We start from the raw sequence: 12995 nt of genomic DNA on the forward strand, positions 1-12995 counted from the left end.
ACAGAATATTATATACTCAGACTAAAAAGGTTGAATGATACCTACTCTAAATTTCCACAGGTGTCAATGCCTGCATAGATAACACTACTTACGTCTTTTGCAGATTTAAATCTTTGGTCTACACGAGCGACGTCAGCGAAAAATTATGAAATTACAGGTACTTTACCTAGAGAAAGTTAACAGGGTATTTAAAGCAATTTGAAATTTTTGGATTTTAGAAGGCATTAATTTAGTGAGCCTTGGCTTCCATGTGCATGTCCATCTTTGGAAGTCGTAACGAATAGTAAGTCTGACAAGAAAATAAAATCAGTCAACCCTGGTTAAAACACAGTTAACTGGTTGAAGACAGTAATGTTTAAGACATAAGTCTGAAAATTAGTTGCACCATGTAAAACACTGGTACTCAGCTACATCCAGATAAGACTGGAAGAAGACCCCTACATAGTATAGTAGAAAGAACTAGATAATAATGAATGGAATTCGCTATTTCTAAGGTTCCATTCTTAGCAAGATCCATGTATTCTCACACCTTTTTTCAAATGCCTGCGTAAAGTCACGACTACAAAGTCCTGTTTTTGACTTTTTTTAGAAAACCACAAAAACACGAAGGTTTAAAAGGATCTGACTTAAACGAAATTGGTTTTGATGATATTCTGTTAATTATAGGTTTTTCTTAATTATTATCGACACCATCGCAAACCACAGCAAAGTGAGCAAAAAAATAGCTGTGTTTTTAAAGATAAATGCTTTTAAAATCAACTTTGTGCATTTACAAGTCATCATCATCCTCTTGCCCGATTTTTTTACATATCTTCTTCGATATACTTCTTTCTGCCGTCATTTATAAGACTTTTCTCCTGACGAATCTTATGAGAAAGATTAAACACAGTAATATTCTTTCTAGACATGTCGACTTTCAGCAGTAATGTGTCAGCTGTACTTAGCATAAAAAACTCTAAAAAGAGCTAAGCAACATTTATTTATAAAAACATAACATAAGTAAAACAATGTATGTACCTAAACGGAAACTCCAGTTACGTAGTTTTTTCCCAGCTGCATTATTCATTTTGTTTGAACAAAGGAATTTTGCTTTACACTTTTAAAGTGTCTCACTAAATACATGTGCATGCATACATGAGATATCATTTTACTAATTATACTATACTAGCCGTTTTCCCGCGGTTTCACCCGCGTCCCGTGGTAACTACTGCCCGTACCGGGATAAAATATAGCCTATGTTACTCGTGGATAATGTAGCTTTCGAATGGTGAAAGAATTTTTAAAAACGGTCCAGTAGTTTTTGAGCCTATTCATTACAACCAAACAAACAAACAAAGTTTTCCTCTTTATAATATTAGTATAGACTATGTCTGTTTGTGGGCTTTCTCTACCAAAACCGAACATATTGAAATGAAAGTGCATAGATTTTGTACATACACAAAGGCTGAAGAAGTAGTTTTCTCTTGATGTCATATGAACTAGCTCGCATGCGGGCAAAACACAGTTTTACTTCACATTTTTAATACATTCTAACAAACCACAATAAAACAAAATATCTCTTCCACACCTTAATATCAACTTAGCAATCCACACTAGGGATGAATAATGACAAGAAGTTTTGTATCAAGCCGCATCTGAAAAAAAAGCGATAGACACAAGATTATATAGTTATTTTTTACACATAGCATATAGCATACATTTTGACTATCGTGGAAATAGTCAATATAATAAAAGATATCTTTTATTAATTACAACAGTTGTTAGTCGTGTAAAGAAGAAATCAAGGAGTATTCAAGTAACTGGAATTAAAAATATATTTTCTAAATACACCACCTTTGCTGCAAGTGAATTAGCATTGGTGCTAAAAATATTAGTGCTGTTAGTGGAATTCTCCGAATTCATAAATGTTCATACCGTTGTGTGGTAGTTTGAAGTTGGGTGTTACTAAAGGCTCCATTGCCAAATGTGGCGTTATCTATGACGGCAATGCTCGAGCTACCATTCTCCGCGGAAGAGTCACCACTGTTATTGGCTGGAAATATATTAATCAAAATTATAATAATTTTATATAACACGTGTTATGTAATAGAGGCAAGATTAACAGGACAGGTTGCCTGGTGGAAAGCGATTATTGCCGATCCTGGACACTTACAATAAATGGGTTGAATATGCGTTGGCGGCGTATAAGAGGAGTTCCCTATTTTTTTAAGGTTTATAATCCGCTTTTGCCATATCAATTATTTAGTACAGAACAATCGAAAGTGAAAATCTATTTCAGATGTGTGTAAAAAAAAGAAATAAATATAATGAAACAAACCTTGGGCAGCACACGTGTGAGCAAAAATTATAACAGCCAGTAATGACAAAAATACTTGCATCTTGTTTGAACAACTTCACATGTACTTACTGCGGTTAAAATAAATTCAGGCCTACTTTTTTAAGTACCGATAGTGATAACCAATAAACGTGTTTCGTTTCACATATTATTTCAATGACACTTATCATTATTCTTTCATTGAAGTGTTAAGGGGGATCACACTGTGTTAGTTCTTGAATTAATAATTATTCTGCTAACTTAATCGTTTAAATGATGATATTATTTCATACTCTATTTCCTTTTCCCCGTTGTCCTAGTTCCCCGTATTTTTTGCTGACCGTATCCATCTTACAGAAGCCATACTTGAACTTCACTCATTCAAAATATTTGATACCACAGATTGAGAATATGATAATGATGTCCAAATCTACCAGACCGATTTTTTAATTCTTTTACATGATTATAATGTCTAGCTACGTTATTTGTGAGTATTATATTTATTTTTTAACCCAGGTATGGGAAGTAGTTTCCCCAGAACGCGAGAAACAACGAGTCTCAAATAAGCAAAATAAAATTGAAAAGCCAATCATGTGTGCATTTACCCTTACGTAATTAACTTTCAAATTATTAATAGAAATGAAATGAAGCTAAAAATGATAACGTCCACATTTGAATACCAGTTCTTGACAAAGCCTGTTCATTTATTTTGGTTATCTACCAGTATACGTGTCAGGGACCAAAACAAAACAAAAAAAAAAAAATCAATATTTGGGCAATGCAGGCAGCAATAAAAAATACACACAATTTTTTTGCTATATTTATTGACCTACGAAAAAAATACCTTATCTTCTGTCTATTTTTTTAAGTAGCTTTCATTATATAATCTAAAGTGATCCAAAGTTATTCAAAATAATTTTTCCCATGCTGCAGGAAGTCCAGATACTGAAAAAAAGGTAAAAATATCACATCTTATTTCAAGATCGTTGTTATAAAAATACATTACATACAGTTTTATAGTTAAGATATAAATATGAAAAGGCTTACAAGGATTGGTCTTATATATTCGTTTTCCGAAAACGGTACATTATTGTTAGTTGAACTTTCAACATGTTCAGCTAGACTGTCACTTCCAGCCTTCGAATCGCTGTAGTTATCGACTGAAACAAAAGAAACAAGGTATGAGAATAGCTACATACATATACCCTTCTCACGGAGGCATGAACCTAAAGGTAAACAAACCATAAAATTTGTTAAGTCACGATTGAAGTAGTGAACATATTTTATAAAAAATAAAACCGTTTAATAACTACAGAAGTAATACACTGAGAACATTAGAAATGACATTTTAGAACGATGTCTGTAGAACTTATGTAATCCCATACTTATTTGAAATCAAATATAATAAATGCCGTAAATTATTTTCTTCATTTTAATTAAATATGTATTAAATTGTTTACATGTAAAAGAACCTAAGCGACTTGGCTGTCAAACATAGAACCCTACTAAATTGTAGACCACAGATACTGCGAACATTTTACACAAAAATGTGACGTTTTGTCATCGGTCGGGTTATACCCGCCATCTTGAAAAAGTGTCATTCTTTGTTTACCTTTTGGTTCATGGCTCCGTGAATAGGATATAGAGATAGTAACATGCTACTTTTTATCTGGGTGAGGGCAGATGTTCCTTCGAGAAATATTTTTATCATATTTCTTTGGTGTGGCAAAAGAGTTATGAAACAAAACCCAAAATACCGTTATTACTCGATAATTATGACCGGATTGGATAAACAAACCACGTATTTATGTATGTGAATGTTATCTTTAGTTAGCAGGTAAACCGAAAGAACGATAATACAGCTATAATTAATGACCTCACAGTTATAATTAAGATGAGCTAAGGTGCTATTTTGATACAATGTCAGACTGATGCACCGGGAATTCCGAGTCAAGTCAAAAATTTGCGGGTAAATCCAGTGACTTCTTCGTAATTCTGGACATGATGCCAATTTTCCCAGAAAATGCCAGTGTGTCCAAGTAACCACTTCAATTTGACACTCACACTTTTCTGGCTAGCTGTTTGATTGAACGGTGACTTCGGTTGAAGTCAACTAGCAATGAATGAAGCCATTCAATCATAAGTATATATGTCGTTTTACCAACTTGTTGAATGCAACGCTCAATACTATAACCTGATGACGCTTAACTTACTGATATGTTCGACATTACAACTACACAACCTGTTTCAAGCAAAGTACCCTAGACTTAGGGCACCTCGACTCAGAAACTAGAGCTAATTATGAGTTTTTTTTTTCTAAACCACCCAGAAATAGGAACCCCGCTAAGCAGGTTTTCATCAACTTTACATTGGTAACTTTCATTAAAATCCATGTAGTATAATATTAATATTATAATAATATACATACCCGGAGCACCTAATGAGTGAGCGAGAATCACTAAGGTCAAAAACGCCACAAAACCCGTCATCGTGTTCGAGTAGTATTACGATACTGAAGTTCAAATAACTGTGCAATACATTCATTGTCCTGCTATAAAATACTACGTAGTAAAAATATATAATATGGAGTAGGTAAAAACAGAACACTTCCGTTGACGTGGTGTCGGGTTAAAAAAACCCAATCCGAATGAACCTTGTATGTCATCGTCATCTTATGAACCTTTTCAAATATATTGGGGTTTGTGTGTCTTTTTGAGCAGGACCAAAATTAAAAGCATCTACAATTTCATATCGTAGTTCAGTGCATGCTTCCAAATAAATAACTTTGCAAATATGGCTTGGTTAGCAATAGGTAAAGTACAGGAAAATATAGCTTAAAACTAATTGTAATAAAGCTGAAATTTCAATGCACTTTAACTACAACAGGTGCGTTACTTTGTACATACAACCGTTAAAAACATTGAAATTTGAACTTACTTACAAACAAATTAAGCAACATTTTTACTCGTCACTTAAAAATTATTATTGACCAACGTTTTCCTTTAGTTAAACCGCAATCTTCACACAAAACAGGTTTATTGAATGACTGCTGAGTATGCAGAGTCAAAGTCAAGGCCACTTTTACAAGCTTTACCGCAAAAATTTATTGAGAGACTACCTACTAAATATAAATGTTACATATCTTCAGATTTGTGTAATATACTTACTAGGGGTTTCATAAGCATCATTTTCCTGTACTTGGAAGAAATGCAGTCTATGTTCTATGACAGTGACAGAATTCTTCAACTCGAATCGTATAGATTAAACTTCGAATATCATCACCTACTCAGTTGATGAAACTACGCGAATTTTATTATTGTTGGTACTGGTAATATCCCATATTTTAGCATTCTTAGTCCTGATATTCAGACAGAGATGAGTGACTATAGTAGGTAAGACCAATTAATAAACGAGTAACTCGTTCCTCAGTATGAGACACAAAACCTGTAGGTACCTATAAATACCCTACACTACAATAAGAACACTAAGTGACATTTACGTCGGGCCTATATAAGGGTACTTGAATATCAGGAATACTAGTACAGTGTGACAGTCAAGCAAGATGTCACGTTTTGTGGTGATCCTGGCTTTTGGTTTTCTGGCTCTGACTTTGGCTAAACCAGGTAAGTATTTTTTTAATTACAAATCCTGTCTCATTGATCTAGTGGATGAAACACAGCTCCTATGCTCAAGGTTACAGGTTGGGCCTTTATTTTTTGTAGGGGTTTTAAGTTACTTTTAGCCCAGGAGTTTGGAATTTGACTGCTACACCCTAGCACGAGAGAGCAGGTAAATGAAAAACTTCGCAAATGCCATGTGATATCTCCTACGCGTGATGGTTTTAGATACAAAAGCTGCTGTGGTCAATAATCGCTCTTGATACCAAGTCTCACTAATGGGATTATTTTCTCTGTGTGGTATTTTTTAGTTTTCTAACATCTGCGAATATGTGCACTTTGGACAAACACGTGATCAGGGTGATACCTAAAGATATTAATAGTCTACCATAATTATTTTTCAGCCACTAATTACGGAAATTCGTCTTCAACTGGCGGCGGTGACTCAAAGATACAACTAACTGATAACTCAACATTTGGTAATAATGCATTTGGAAGTGGAAACCAACAGCCACCGACACCGCCACAACAGCCACAACCACCAAAAATTCAGTAAGTAGTCATTTTAGAATAATGGCGTCCACGGCCGATTTCGGCCACGGCGGCTGTTCTCATTTAAGGGGATCAGCCAGCTGCGCAGGACATAAGTATTATAGTGCACGAGCATTTGCGCAGACACAGGTGCACTCCCTATTCCTTCACTCTCATAGCCCGATGGGACGGCAATATGAACTGACCGGAAAGATATTAGGCGCAGGACCGTCATTTACGTGCTCTCCGATGCACGGGTGAATCAATCACCAACTTCCAGACTACGGGCTGCTTTGTGAAAGTTTAAGAAAACTCACAAAGCGATTTCGGCCCGACCCGGGAATCGAACCCGAGACCTCGAGCACAGCAGTCGCGCTTGCGACCACTAGCCCAACGAGCCAGTAGAGTAGAACGTACAGCAGTTCAAAATCTGAGGGCACGGCAGTGCCCCAGCCAAGACTCGAGCAAAGCGGGCACGACCGTACCATCTTTTCTCGAAGCGTTTCGCGGCTGTTTAACCCCCCTGTATCTTCCATGTGGACAAAGCTAGGAGTTTAGGTTTTCGATGACCAAGAGTAAGTATTAGAACAAGCTCAGTCTCAAAATTACAAGACATTTGAATAAATAGTTTACGAGTTATGAGCGATCAAAGTTACACCATTTTGTCACTCACTGACCGATCATCAAAAATCTAAGGTACTTCTAGGAAACTTAGAACCTTCAAATTTGGCACCCAGATAGGTTATTAGCTACATATAAAGGGAAAATTATAAAAAAAACCTTAAAACTGAATAAAAAATGGGAAACAAATTTATATTTGCGGTTTTTCAAAAACATTGTGTATGAATTTTGACCGCATTGATAACTTTGTTATTTATTTGTGTACAAAATATTACTATTTGTTTTATTTTTACATAGTGTGGTATATTGTTATTATGAATATGAATACATATGAATAAAAAAGCTAGGTTAAAATGAAATGAATAATGATAAAATCTTTCATATTAATACAGCGCGATAAATACTCCATGCTCGCTTGATAGATGGCGTTGTCCTGGTCTAAATCGCGCTATGGTTTCGTTACATAGCTTTATCTAGTACTTAATTTGTTTAATAATTTCATGTGATAGCGAATAAAACTATTGATATAGTCACAAAATATTGATTTATTATTACAAATAAAGTTGAACAGGCTTCTATGCTATCTCAAAACTTTTTGCGGTGGAAGAATTGCGTAGAGGCTTGGCTTTTTTTACATTTAATGTTTTTGGTGGGATATCTATCTTCAAAATCAAAATCATTTATTCAAACTCGGTTGCAATACAGCACTTTTCGAATGTAAAAAATATTACAAAAGACAGCTTCCAAAATGCCCACCCTTCACCACTTCCTATATGCTTTTGCTGGGAAGAAGAATTGGCGCAACAAACTCCCCAGCAACACATGTCTGTCTGTAGGTTAAAATAATCAACAATCTGTTGGTTTGTTTCCTAGAGTTAGGAATCTGAAATCAATTTTATGGGGCAAATGTAAAAATTATACCACTAGTCAGCTAATAGAAAAGTGTAAATGACAACAGAAAATAATGGTCTTAGTATTTATCTCTTAGGTATAGTTTTCTTAGAGGACTTCTAGTCATTAGATATTTAGTTAAGATGCTACAGTGACTTGTTGCATATAGGTACGTACCAATTTATTAATATGTAATAGTGTGAGTGTTATTTACTACACTAACCTATCAGAACTACACAGTACTGTTTGATAAGAATAGTTATTACCCCTGATTAACACGTTCCCGGGCAGTAAATCACCCTACTTTGGCACTATTTTTTTGTATGGGATTTTTGCGACTGCTCTAGCATTTCCGTCACGATGCGTACCAACAAATACCATCAAGTGCGACGCGAATGCTATAGCAGAGGACTGCTCTATAGCAGAGGACTCTCAAACTATCACATATTTTGACCATGAAGAATCAGACAGCATTGCTTCATCTTCAGCGGGGTTGTAGTTGCTATTGGACCCAAATTCTCCGTCAATATCACTGTAGGGATCATGTTCTTCTTCAGATGACGGTAGAAGATCGTTTGCTATACCTTGAGGTCTTCTTTGGCTTCCCTCTCGTACATCGGGGCATTTCTCAGATTCTTCAATGCTGGGAGCCGAAGAATCATCTGAAACTTCTTCAAACAACCTCAGGATTGCCTCTGATTCTAAAATTTTGAAAGCTCGAGGACGGTTTTTGGATGGCATCTGTGAATGCGAATTAGGTATTTTTTCGACTTATCTAGCGATATTACCTAGTTAGTCTAACGTCAAACTACTGAAATACATTGTAAGTAGCATTATAATAACAAAAAAAGTAATGAAATCATGAAAATAATTGTACTTACGATGTTTCTAATATATGAGCGCGAAACGAAAGTGCACACGAACTGCGTGCGGCAGTGGCCGCTACACTGAACGGTTCTCAATAGATTTGGCGCATGCTATAGCATACGCTACCACGCGGGGTACGCCGGGCAAGGTGTAGTGGAGGGGTAAACAGTGTTTTATCTTTGTGTGCATAAAAGGTCTCATGTGGCAGTAAGCGATCTGTGGTTGTGTCAGCAGTGACAGTAAGAAATAGGCTACATATATTTTATAGGGAAAAAGTAACTGCTCAAGCATAACTGACAAAAATACTCAAAAAACTTGGAATGCTATAGCATCCGCGACATAATATACTATAAAATACGAATGCTTAAGCATGCTCATCCGGGAACGTGTTAACAAATCGGTCATAGCTTTTTATTACTCAACTAGCTTCTGCTCGCGGCGCCGCCCGCGTGTTGTGTTGATAAAAAGTAGCCTATATGTTAATCCAAATTTGAACCAAATCGGTGTAGCTGTTTTTGCGTGAAAGAATATCAAACATCCATACATTCTCACAAACCTTCACATTTATAATATATACGTAGATATAAGTAGGATTTATAATATAAGTAGGAAGTAGGATATAAGTAGAAAGTAGGATCATTACTTTAACTTTGTTTAATTCAATCATTAATTTATTTCAGATGCGGTCTTATTGGATCTCTACTAAACCCGTTGCTCTGTAGAAATTATTAAGTTTAAGAATTTTGTGTATTTTTCAATAAATGAAATTAATACAGCAAGATGAAATCCGTTTTGTGTTATTTAAAAGACAAAGATTGTGTATCAACGCATAGGTTCCACATCCACGGTTCTTCTTTACAGTCAGACCTTGTTTATGGATACAACATGTAACATAATTAACGCACACCCTCAAACACCCTAATTAGAATATTATGTTATAATCATAATACATACACTGAATTTTTAATTTAACATGTATATGCATTGTTATTTAATAAATTAGTTATACCAATTCTTGGAGAACTTTTTGGTCATACTACTACGCACGCAAATATCGCGCCGCGCGCCGCTCGACTCGACACAACATAACGAAACTACGGAAAAAGCCGACAATACACGAAGTCTTATTACTTTGAGTTACGGCCTATTTGAATTTGTTTTGACTGTACAGGGTTAATATGACAATAATTTCCGTAGTTTTAATTATTTTTGGAATAAAAAATTACCTATATTAAAAATGATATAAATCGATTCAGTAAACGATTCTGAACAAACTAATTTCAAGATGTGCGTTAATTAAGTTACATGTTGTATAAGGAAAATTTCTTGGTCATTTGAGAGCCATGGAACTTGCCAACTAAGTTAACAAGTTTACAAATTTTGTGTAGGTAAACACAAAATATTAAGTCTAAAACAATATCCTGTGTTTTAAGTAGAACTCCAGCACGTGTGAGAAAGTGTAATTCGCAAACAAATATTTTAGGATTGAAGAGTAAATACGAGATGTAATCAAAAGACTATCATGAATGGAGAATAGCACTACCTAAATGAACAGTCAAAAAATCAAAAATCAAAATCAAAATCAAAATCAAAAGTCATTTATTCAAAAAAATAAAAAAAGTAAATTGTACCTAAGGGCCATCATGTTCATGCTTTTTATGTTAATTTTATTTTCAAGCCAAGTTTGATGCTTATTTTTATCTCAATTCCTCTCAATCAATAGACACCCTTTATATAAAAAAAACCGACACACAAAGATACCGATAACGGTAGCGGCGCAGGCGCCATAACGTGGTGTTGCTTTATCGTAACTACAAGTTCTCATAATGACCCATAACTATAACATAAACAGCCGTGCCTACTTCGATTTTTACAGTAAAATATAAGCTGTTGATTTGCAGCCGTGCAACATTCACCGTCTTACCACAAAAACTTTTTAACGTCAGTTTAAGCCTTGTCAAAAAAAATGTCAAATTATGACGTTGACATAAGGTTCATTTTGGAGCCACAATTTTTTTAGACAGGTGTAAAACAGCCGTTTAAGTTTTTGTAGTAAGGCCATGAAGGTCGTAATTATGCTAATGATTCTCGAAACAAATCGACACTAAAATTGGTACGTAATTTCTTTTTACTATTTATGAAAATCTGTCAGTGTTCCAGTCGTGTTTAAACTCGGTGCGTGTGTTACTGGCCTTAAAACCACGCTGCGCTCTCACACCAAGGCAAACACAAAGCATACGCAACGACCATTCATAAAATTGGATTAATTTATAAATACTATTAAATTACAAGAACAAAAAAAGCCAGCACATATCAGCTATGTCCCGTACCATACTTTCAATTGATTATTACGTATTTTATGTCAACAACCAAGGGGTATCGGGTTGCCCGGGTAACTGGGTTGAGGATGTCAGATAGGCAGTCGCTTCTTGTAAAACACTGGTACTCAGCTAAATCCGGTTAGAATGGAAGCCGACCCAAACTTAGTTGGGAAAAAGGCTCGGAGGATGATGACGTCAACTTCCTTGAATTTTGCACGGATGCAAATCCACAGTAGTTATAGTAGAGGAACAGGGGCTCGATCCTCACGATTTTGTCTTATAGAAATAATCACTTCTCAGAAGAACAGTAAGTAGCAGCTAGCCGAGAGGAGTACTCATTATCATTATCACTAAATACCAAATTTCGCCATGGTTTGTGAAAAAGTTGAGGGCTTAAAACCACGGAAAAATAAATAGTCAATGGGGCAGTTAACACTAGCCCCAATATTGGGGCAGAATTGAAGCTAATGCCAACATACATACATATTCTGTAAAACATATTTTTCCTTAATGGCCACATTTTAGTTTTTAAATACAACAAAACAGTACCTATTATTCTACTAGTTTTTATTTTTACTTATCTTCAAATATTCCTCAACTTTAAACTCTACGCTTTTTTTACAAAACTGACCCTACAAGCAACTTTTTCCTACAAAGATGCACAAAAAGAATAATGCTTTAAATTAACACTCCGCTGGCTTTAAAAATAAAAACTCGTTCTCTCATGGTAATAATATGCCCATGCCGCGACTAATTAATCATAAAGGAAGTCTGTTTATCAACAGAAATGTTACTGTTACAGCCTTTTTATCGTCCCACTGTTGGGCACAGGCCTCCTCTCACCAACAGAAATCATGGGGACATATTATTATTTATCCTCATTCACCAATTTATAAACTTTCGAAAAAATACAAAAACCTTTTTGCTTCCAAAATAGACTGCTCTTTAAGTCTCTGTTTTTCATAATGAGTTGTTAACTTGACAGACAAGTTGCTTGGTTCTCAAATTCTCCTCATATAGACTAAGAACTGACTCCAAAAAATAACAGTGGACGTGGAACCTTTGCTAAGTTGTATGTATGTACATTCTTTGGCTTTTAAATAAAACAAAACGATTTATTTTTACTTTATTTTCTTTCATTGAAACTTTGACGTATGTATTTTAACAAACTGGAAGCAGCGGGTTCAGTAAAATTCCAATAAGATTGCATCTGAAATTAAAAAAAAATGATTGAATTAAACAAACTAAAAAAAAAATTGAGATGAGATGAGAGATAAGGCAGGTAGGTCAGGCGCCTTCTTTTGGTCAAGTAGGTCAGCGTGACTAAAACGATCAATTACTGTAAAACCGACGAGTTGTTTGGGTTCCTTTGGTCAAAGATTGGTCTTGATTTGATTTGAAAAAAATGGGCGGGTTCCAAGGAGGGTTTCAAGGAAGCAAGTAGACACCCACATGTTGGCGCGCTACTTTCTTAGGAGATCTTCCGTTATAACATCTCCAATAGTCATTTTTAACCGACTTCCCAAAAAGGAGGAGGTTATCAATTCGGCCGGTATGTTTTTTTTTTTTTTTTTTTTTCTATGTATGTACATCGATTACTCCGAGGTTTATAGACCGATTTACGTGATTCTTTTTTTGTTCGACTCGGAATAGCTGCCAGTTGGTCCCATAGTCATCAGGTCAGGATCTGATGATGGAAACCCTGAGAAATCGAGGGCAACCTTCGAAAGTTGTAGGCATACACAGGTTAAAAACTTGACACACAGGTGTACGCCTAAAAGCACTATTCAACTGTGAAGATTTGGAGCTGATCTGATGATGGAAACCAGAGAG

The 12995-nt window shown here is 35.4% G+C and overlaps 1 long non-coding RNA gene across 1 annotated transcript; it reads right to left on the reverse strand.

Moving 5' to 3' along the window:
• Positions 1–3118: 3118 nt before the first annotated feature.
• On the reverse strand, positions 3119–4896 carry LOC124632545. Its single transcript, XR_006984638.1, has 3 exons — positions 4743–4896; positions 3362–3474; positions 3119–3259 (listed from the first exon to the last, which is right to left on the reverse strand). It is a non-coding gene; the product is annotated as an uncharacterized LOC124632545 (long non-coding RNA).
• Positions 4897–12995: the final 8099 nt, after the last annotated feature.

The sequence above is a fragment of the Helicoverpa zea genome, chromosome 8, assembly GCF_022581195.2.
Source record: "Helicoverpa zea isolate HzStark_Cry1AcR chromosome 8, ilHelZeax1.1, whole genome shotgun sequence".
In the NCBI taxonomy this organism is placed as follows: domain Eukaryota; kingdom Metazoa; phylum Arthropoda; class Insecta; order Lepidoptera; family Noctuidae; genus Helicoverpa; species Helicoverpa zea.